The sequence below is a fragment of the Engraulis encrasicolus genome, unplaced genomic scaffold (genome assembly GCF_034702125.1).
Source record: "Engraulis encrasicolus isolate BLACKSEA-1 unplaced genomic scaffold, IST_EnEncr_1.0 scaffold_77_np1212, whole genome shotgun sequence".
Lineage (NCBI taxonomy): Eukaryota > Metazoa > Chordata > Actinopteri > Clupeiformes > Engraulidae > Engraulis > Engraulis encrasicolus.
In genome coordinates, this window is record NW_026946115.1 from 123,899 (window position 1) to 131,398 (window position 7,500).

Consider the following 7,500-nt stretch of genomic DNA (forward strand, 5'->3'; position numbering starts at 1 on the left):
TCCTGTATTGCTGTTGGAATGAGGGAGGGGCAAATAAACGGGCCACACCCCCGGGGTACACTGTAAGACCGCCCACAGAGATTGGCAAATAATGTAAGACAGCCCAATGAGATCAGAGCCAATCAGAGGCTACTACGCTATAAGACCGCCCACTGGGAGGAGCCTATACGAGGACATTCGTCATGGAGATGGGAGGGGAGGAGCCTACGAAGCAGTGAATCCCAAACAACCAATAAAACACCCAGAACATTTACTACTAAACTACAGTGTGTCTGTCTCTTTATTGCACACACACACACACACACACACACACACACACACACACACACACACACACACACACACACACACACACACACACACACACACACACATACACACACACACCTAGACCATTTACTGAGTGATTCTACAATTTGAGTGGGCTTTTGGCAAAAGCAAAATGTCAATTATCAGTATTTTTTTTTTAACAAATGACCTAGATGTTTCCATAGTGTATACATTTAAGTTTCCAAACAAACAAATTGCCAAGCTTAATCATAAATAATCTGTTAAATATTTTAATGAAAGCGTTTGCTTGATTATTTTGTCAACAGTGTTATGGACAACTACTATGTCATGTCAAACATATATAAAAAATACTACAGAGTGTAAAGAACATACGTTTGAAAGTGCTCATGTCCCTTAACAATAATGTTGTCATTAATCTGTGCAACTGATATGGAAAATGTGATTGTTGAGCTTCATGAGTAGGATTTTATGATTCACTGTGACACAGACTGACACATTTTTCATTATAAATCACTGTAACGTCTGATTTGAGTTTAGTCACCCTCCTTACACAAGACGTCTCTCAGCAGGATTTTTCCAACACACAAGAGATCAATAGCACAAAAACACTTTCAAAACAGTCAACTATGTTACGCAACTGTGTTACGGTCAACAGTGCAGGGGAACAAGTCTGCACTTTTTTAGGAGAAAAAACAGAGGTGACAAACCCATCTCCCTAAAATACAAAATATATATTTTTTTTTATCTATCAATATGGAGATAAATGGGCAACTGTCAACTCTCAACTGTCATAGCTAATACGTAACACAATTGAAGGTGACACAGCTTGACATTTTAACCATTTTCAGGATGTTGAGCTAGCTGAAGACCTCAGAACTTCCACCAAAACGCCTTATAGTATAGGTCCATATGTAAGTTTAGGAACATTTCATATAGATTTTTACATTTGTTGTTTTTTTTACTTCTAGGACCTCCTCGAACGCAAATCCACCTGTTTCCATTTTTTTCGTGAACATTTAGTGGCAAATTCAAGATGGTTGCCATTGTGTGTAGAAATTTCACCATTAATGCCGTTTTAAGGTTCAATTGAACTGTTTTATAATTCCAGGGCAACATTGAATAGAAAACAAATTATTTTCAATGTTTTCCTTCATTTTTTGTGGCAAAATCCAAGATGGCTGACATAATTTATGGCGAAATTGGCATATTTAATATTTTGAAGTCTATAAAGCCATTGTTGACTTGTTTTGGTAATATTTGTTACATGAATGTGAAGTCAGCCATTACATAAACTAAGCCCATTACAAAATCCAAGATGGAAGACATTTTGTTTAGCAAAATCAACATTAATGTTGCTTTCAGGTCTATAAATCAATAAATGATACTCTACTCTACTCTGACGCCATTCATTTGTGAATTCGAGCACAGAGGATTCCATGCTGGTCCAAATTATTGTTCCAACAACAATTGCTATGAGTCACTTCATGTACAGTAGGCCTACCTATTATGCAGTGCTACCTGTACAGTAATATGCACATTCACTGGATTGGCTGCCTATATCGAGGCAAAGGGCTACAAAGTTGCTTCAAGGTCGGCCTCAGCTTATCTGAAGGCTGTGAAACCGTATGTTCTATCTGGCATGTTGCATTCCTCCAATGCCAACAATCTTACCATGCTCTCTGCTCATAGAACTGGGCTCTCTGGCATGACAGTCAGAGAATATCCTCAACTCTAGTGATGGATCATACCCTGATATGGTCTTCCCTACGGTAAGCCCACTCATGTGCTTCACACGCTCTGAACGTCCCTCATATAATTCCCAACTTACTTAGGCCTATATCATCCATGGTGTCTAATATTATGCTTCACCCATCAGTAGCATCCATTGAGATCACGTCTCTGTGGGTCTGTTGTGGCTCATCCGGTTGGCATGCCTATCACCCTCATAGCAAGTCATCCCAATTCTGAAGCCATGTGTAGTGAAGAAGAGGAGAGTGGGCTCACACGACTTGGAACCAAGGCCTTCTGTTATTTGAACCCAAACCCAAAGTACTACCATATGTCATGACTCAAGGGGGCTTGGCTGTCCTCCCTGCTGGTTCCTTGGTCTGTCCTCTGTGTTTCAGGTGCAAGATTGGCAGGTGCGCTGACTGCTGATTGCCACACTATCATACACTGACCTTTGTGAGACCTTTGGCATCATGAGGATCCGTATAAGTGGCACAAGTGTGAATCTTTTATGAAAATAATTGACATAAAAATGAAAAGAAACTGGCTCCCTCAATGATGCTGCACATCATGAAGGTGGTCCTCTTGCCCATTATTATTTTTTTTACAGTTGTTCAATGAAATGAATTAATAGGATTTTCTTTTACTTTCTGATCAGTCTAGAGAGTTTAGTTGGAGGCAACAGGCCAACTTTTTGCAACTAGCCAATTGCTAGCCGACATGTGCGCACAAGATTTACAGTGTGTCACCCCAAATTCCAGATGCTCTTCCTATGAGACGAAACATTTAATGTAATGACAGTTATGTGCCTATCAAAATATTACCAATAGGCGTACAAAATAACACAATAGCTTAATAAACCTGAAAATACCAAATGTTCATATTTTGCTACAATGTTGACCATCTTGGATTTTGCTTCTAAAAATTGGAAACAGATTGTTTTGTTTTCAGAGGGGGTCCTAGAAATATAAAACACAAATTATCAAAGGGGCCAGCTCAGATTTGGGATGAGACACATCAGCTGGCCATATAGAGAGGTAAGCTTACGCAATCGTTTTATAGATGTCATGTTGAATTTTTATAAATTTTAAATGATTTTTGAAAAAGTTCATGTAATGACTGACTGAACGGTCCTGTATACATCAAGAATATTAAAAATACAAGAAAAAAACACTGACTTTAGAGACCTCAAAACACCAAACATGTCATTTTTGCTATATGTTATGTCAGCCATCTTGGATTTTGGTTCTAAAAATGAAGGGGGGAAATAGAATCAGGTAGTTTTGTATTCAGGGGGTCCAAGAGATGCTAAAAAACACCAATTCCAAAAATGTATATGACATGTTTCCTTCCATTACATTCAATTGTGTTAGAATCTGACTGCATATCCGCCATCTTGGATTTTGGGCGTTTCCACTTCGGAAAAAAAATGGAAACAGGTGGATTTGAAGACTATGGGGTTTGTAGTTGATAAAAAACACAATTTGGAAAAATCTATATGAAATGTTCCTAAACCTCTTTTTTCTGACATATCCACCTGCACTATTAATCAATTCATGTCTTTGTACGCTTTATCTGTGTTTTTCTACTTTTGATTTCTAATTCAGGTTCTTATGATTGCGTTGAGAACACAGTTGACAGGCAATTTTCCCTCTAAGACCATAGAAAATAATGGATTAAATTATGGGAGAGGTGAACTCAAAACTTACCAAACAGTCTTCACATCACCACCCAAAGAGGTAATGATGTTTTTATGGCGTTGGTCAGAGGACTTAGGACCAAGCCCTTACTGACTTATGCCGGGAGTTTCAGTGTGTGGCACAGTTACACAGTTTTCTGAGACGCACACAAAATGCTCTTTGGCTTCGTGCCTATGGCCGAACCACACCAGGGAGGATGTCAGTCCACTCGGGTCATATTGCTTAACTGTTCCAGGGAGGATGTCAGTCCACTCGGGTCATATTAACCACACCAGGGAGGATGTCAGTGCACATCATCCCTCCCACTCGGGTCATATTGCTTAACTGTTCCAGGGAGGATGTCAGTCCACTCGGGTCATATTGCTTAACTGTTCCAGGGAGGATGTCAGTCCACTCGGGTCATATTGCTTAACTGTTCCAGAGATACATCTTTATAATTGCACTTCACGCTTCACATTATCATCATTCTATATTAAAATGTCTGAATAAAGACACACAGCAGGCGTCTATTCCAGAGATTCATCTTTATTACCCCAGATACACATCTTTATGATTTACATTAGAGATCTTTATTACAATAGAGATCTTTATGATTTACATTAGAGATCTTTATGTACATTAGAGATCTTTATGTACATTAGAGATCTTTATCACATTAGAGATCTTTATGTACATTAGAGATCTTTATGATTTACATTAGAGATTTTTATGATTTACATTAGAGATCTTTATGTACATTAGAGATCTTTATGTACATTAGAGATCTTTATTACATTAGAGATCTTTAAGCATTACATTGGAGATCTTTATGATTTAAATTACATTAGAGATCTTTATGATTTACATTAGAGATCTTTATGTACATTAGAGATCTTTATGATTTACATTAGAGATCTTTATGATTTACATTGGAGATCTTTATGCATTACATTAGAGATCTTTATGTACATTAGAGATCTTTATGATTTACATTAGAGATTTTTATGATTTAGGCCTACATTAGAGATCTTTATGATTTACTTTGGAGATCTTTATGCATTACATCAGTGATTCTCAAAGTTCTTCAGACCGGGGACCACTTTGTCCCCCCAAAAATGTTCAAAGTTGACGGGTGCGAATTTGATAGCCTACTGCTAATTACGATGCAGATCAGTTGCTTTTTATTCACATTACAAGTCTGTCTTTTTGTGGTGAAGCTATGTTTAGCTGTGTAATAATGTTACAAATATAGCCTACTGCTAGCTTGTCTGGGAAAAGTAGAAATCCCATCACGGACCACCTGAGCTCTGTCGCGGACCACCAGAAGTCCACGGACCACACGTTGAGAATCACTGGCCTATATTGTTACGAATGAAGACACTCAGCAGGTTTCTGTTCCAGAGACACGTCTTTATTATCCCAGAGACACATCTTTATGACTTACTTTGGAGATCTTTGTGCATTACTTTAGAGATCTTTATTATTGCACTTCTGACTGAGGAGCGAAGAGCAGACCAGAGCAGGGGTGCATTTCTCGAAACCATAGTGGCTAACTGTGCTAGCTACTTTGTTGTTTGCAAGGCAATTTCCCATTGGCAACTACTAAAGCTGCTAACAGGCTAACAACTACACTTTCGAGAAACTCGCCCCAGAGCAGCCCCAAGAGTAGAAAAGTAAAAAAAAAAGAATAAAATAAAAACAACAGTAAGAATAAAATATATGATTTTAGAGCCAACTGTGAAGCCTACATGATGCTAAACTAGCGGAAGCAGCTGGATCATACATACCAAGCTGTTAGCAGCTGTTAGCAGCTGGATCATACATACCAAGCTGTTAGCAGCTGCATGTAGCAGCTGGGCCACACAAACCAAGCTGTTAGCAGCTGAATGGAGCAGCTGGGCCACGCATACCAAGCTGTTAGCAGCTGAATGAAGCAGCTGAATACATACCAAGCTGTTAGCAGCTGAATGAAGCAGCTGAATACATACCAAGCTGTTAGCAGCTGAATGAAGCAGCTGAATACATACCAAGCTGTTAGCAGCTGAATGAAGCAGCTGAATACATACCAAGCTGTTAGCAGCTGAATGAAGCAGCTGAATACATACCAAGCTGTATGAAGCAGCTGCATGAAGCTACACATACCAAAGAGAGGAGATTAGAGTAAGATACTTAAAGGGACACTTTGCAGGAAATGGTCAAAAAAGGTACTGCAAGTATGCGGCTCATTGAAACTGGGCTGCCTATTGCCAAATTTGATCTTTACATGAAAGTTTACTAAGTAATAAACAAATATTTTCTAGAATGGTCCAAGTACAGTCATTTTTGCAGCTAAAAATGGTTGTTTTTGGAAATTCAAAATGGCGGACCATGGAGAAGATCCCCCTTTTCATGTATGAAAAGTGCAATTTTTCCAGTCATAGTGAATACTTAGAATGTGATGGTGGTGGTAAGTGAAAAATGCAACATTAGTGAATGGGCAGCATGAATTCTGGAAATAAACACACAGTGTCCCTTTAAGGCTCAGACTTTTCCTAGATCCATGTGACATCAGGTGAACGCCCCTTTAGGAGACTTTAGAGTTCCGTTAGCACTGTAGACGGCGGTAGCACACATCTTGTGCAAGCCGTCACCAAACATCACAAACAGAGAAGAAGAAGAAGAAGGAAATGCCACAGAGAGAGAAGAAGGAGGAGACAACGCCCCCTTAGGAGACCCAACTTATTGAACACACTCCTTTGTATTGGATGGGCGGAGTTTGAATTCTCTAATCTTCTCTTTTTGCACATCCTGCGTAGAGCCATGCTAATATTTGCTAAGCTAACACCATAATCTACACTAAGACAAAAAAATAACATTTGGAACGCAGGATGAACTAGGCTGAAGCTAAATAAAGTCATAAAGCTCAATAAACATATCCACTGTGGTAAGACGTAAACACATCCACTGTGGCAAGACGTAAATATAATAAATGTTTGGCGTACATCATAACTAACTGTTACAGCACATGGTCACACATAGGGCTGGGTAAAATTATCGATTTAATTGATAATCGATCGATTTAATCTAAAATTCAGATAACCAATTCACAGGGCACAAAATATTTTTTTTTTGGTTCATTTTCTTTTCCTTCTTTTTGTTTATTTTAGGTCTATGGAAAATACACAGTAGGTATTAGTCAATTAGGCCTAGGCCTATTACAAATTAGCAATCTGTTAACACTGTCAAGCCACATCTTTGACATTTTTATATAAAAATAGGCAACAGCATCTTTTGGGGGAAATCCTGGCACCAAGAAGGGAACGGATTGAATCGATTCGGAATGAATCGAATCAAATTGAATCGTGATTAATCGATTAATCCCCGGCCGCCTCCCTGGAGAGAACAATTGAGTTCCCCAGCTGTCAGCCTGCTGTAGCCACAACCACTTTTGGGGGACTGTTCTACACTCACCATGCAGTTTGCAAATGAGCAAATGTCTCTACAATTGAGCTTTTGCGAGATATTGAAATTTAATGCTGTAATCAGTGATGTCATCACAACATATTGCTTCCTGGTTCTATGCCACAAGCACAAGTGGAGGTCGCAAGGTCGCATATTGGAACGCAGCCAAGATGAGCCTCTCATGTAACACCATCACCGTCAGTAACCCTCTTATTTAGGCACAATGATCATCACATCAACACACACACACATGTACCAGACTGACTATGTGTGTGTGTGTGTGTGTGTGTGTGTGTGTGCGTGTCTACATTACTTAACCCTGTGCTAATGCACTTTCAGCCATGTTTATAACATACACACA

The 7,500-nt window shown here is 39.1% G+C and overlaps 1 protein-coding gene across 1 annotated transcript in view; it reads right to left on the minus strand.

Moving 5' to 3' along the window:
• Positions 1-3,961: 3,961 nt before the first annotated feature.
• rabac1 (Rab acceptor 1 (prenylated)) overlaps positions 3,962-7,500 on the minus strand; it is a 22,280-nt gene continuing 18,741 nt past the window's right edge. Inside the window, exon 6 of the mRNA XM_063194032.1 lies at positions 3,962-7,500. This exon is cut by the window's right edge and continues 569 nt beyond it. The gene's annotated coding sequence lies outside the window, so the exon portion shown is untranslated.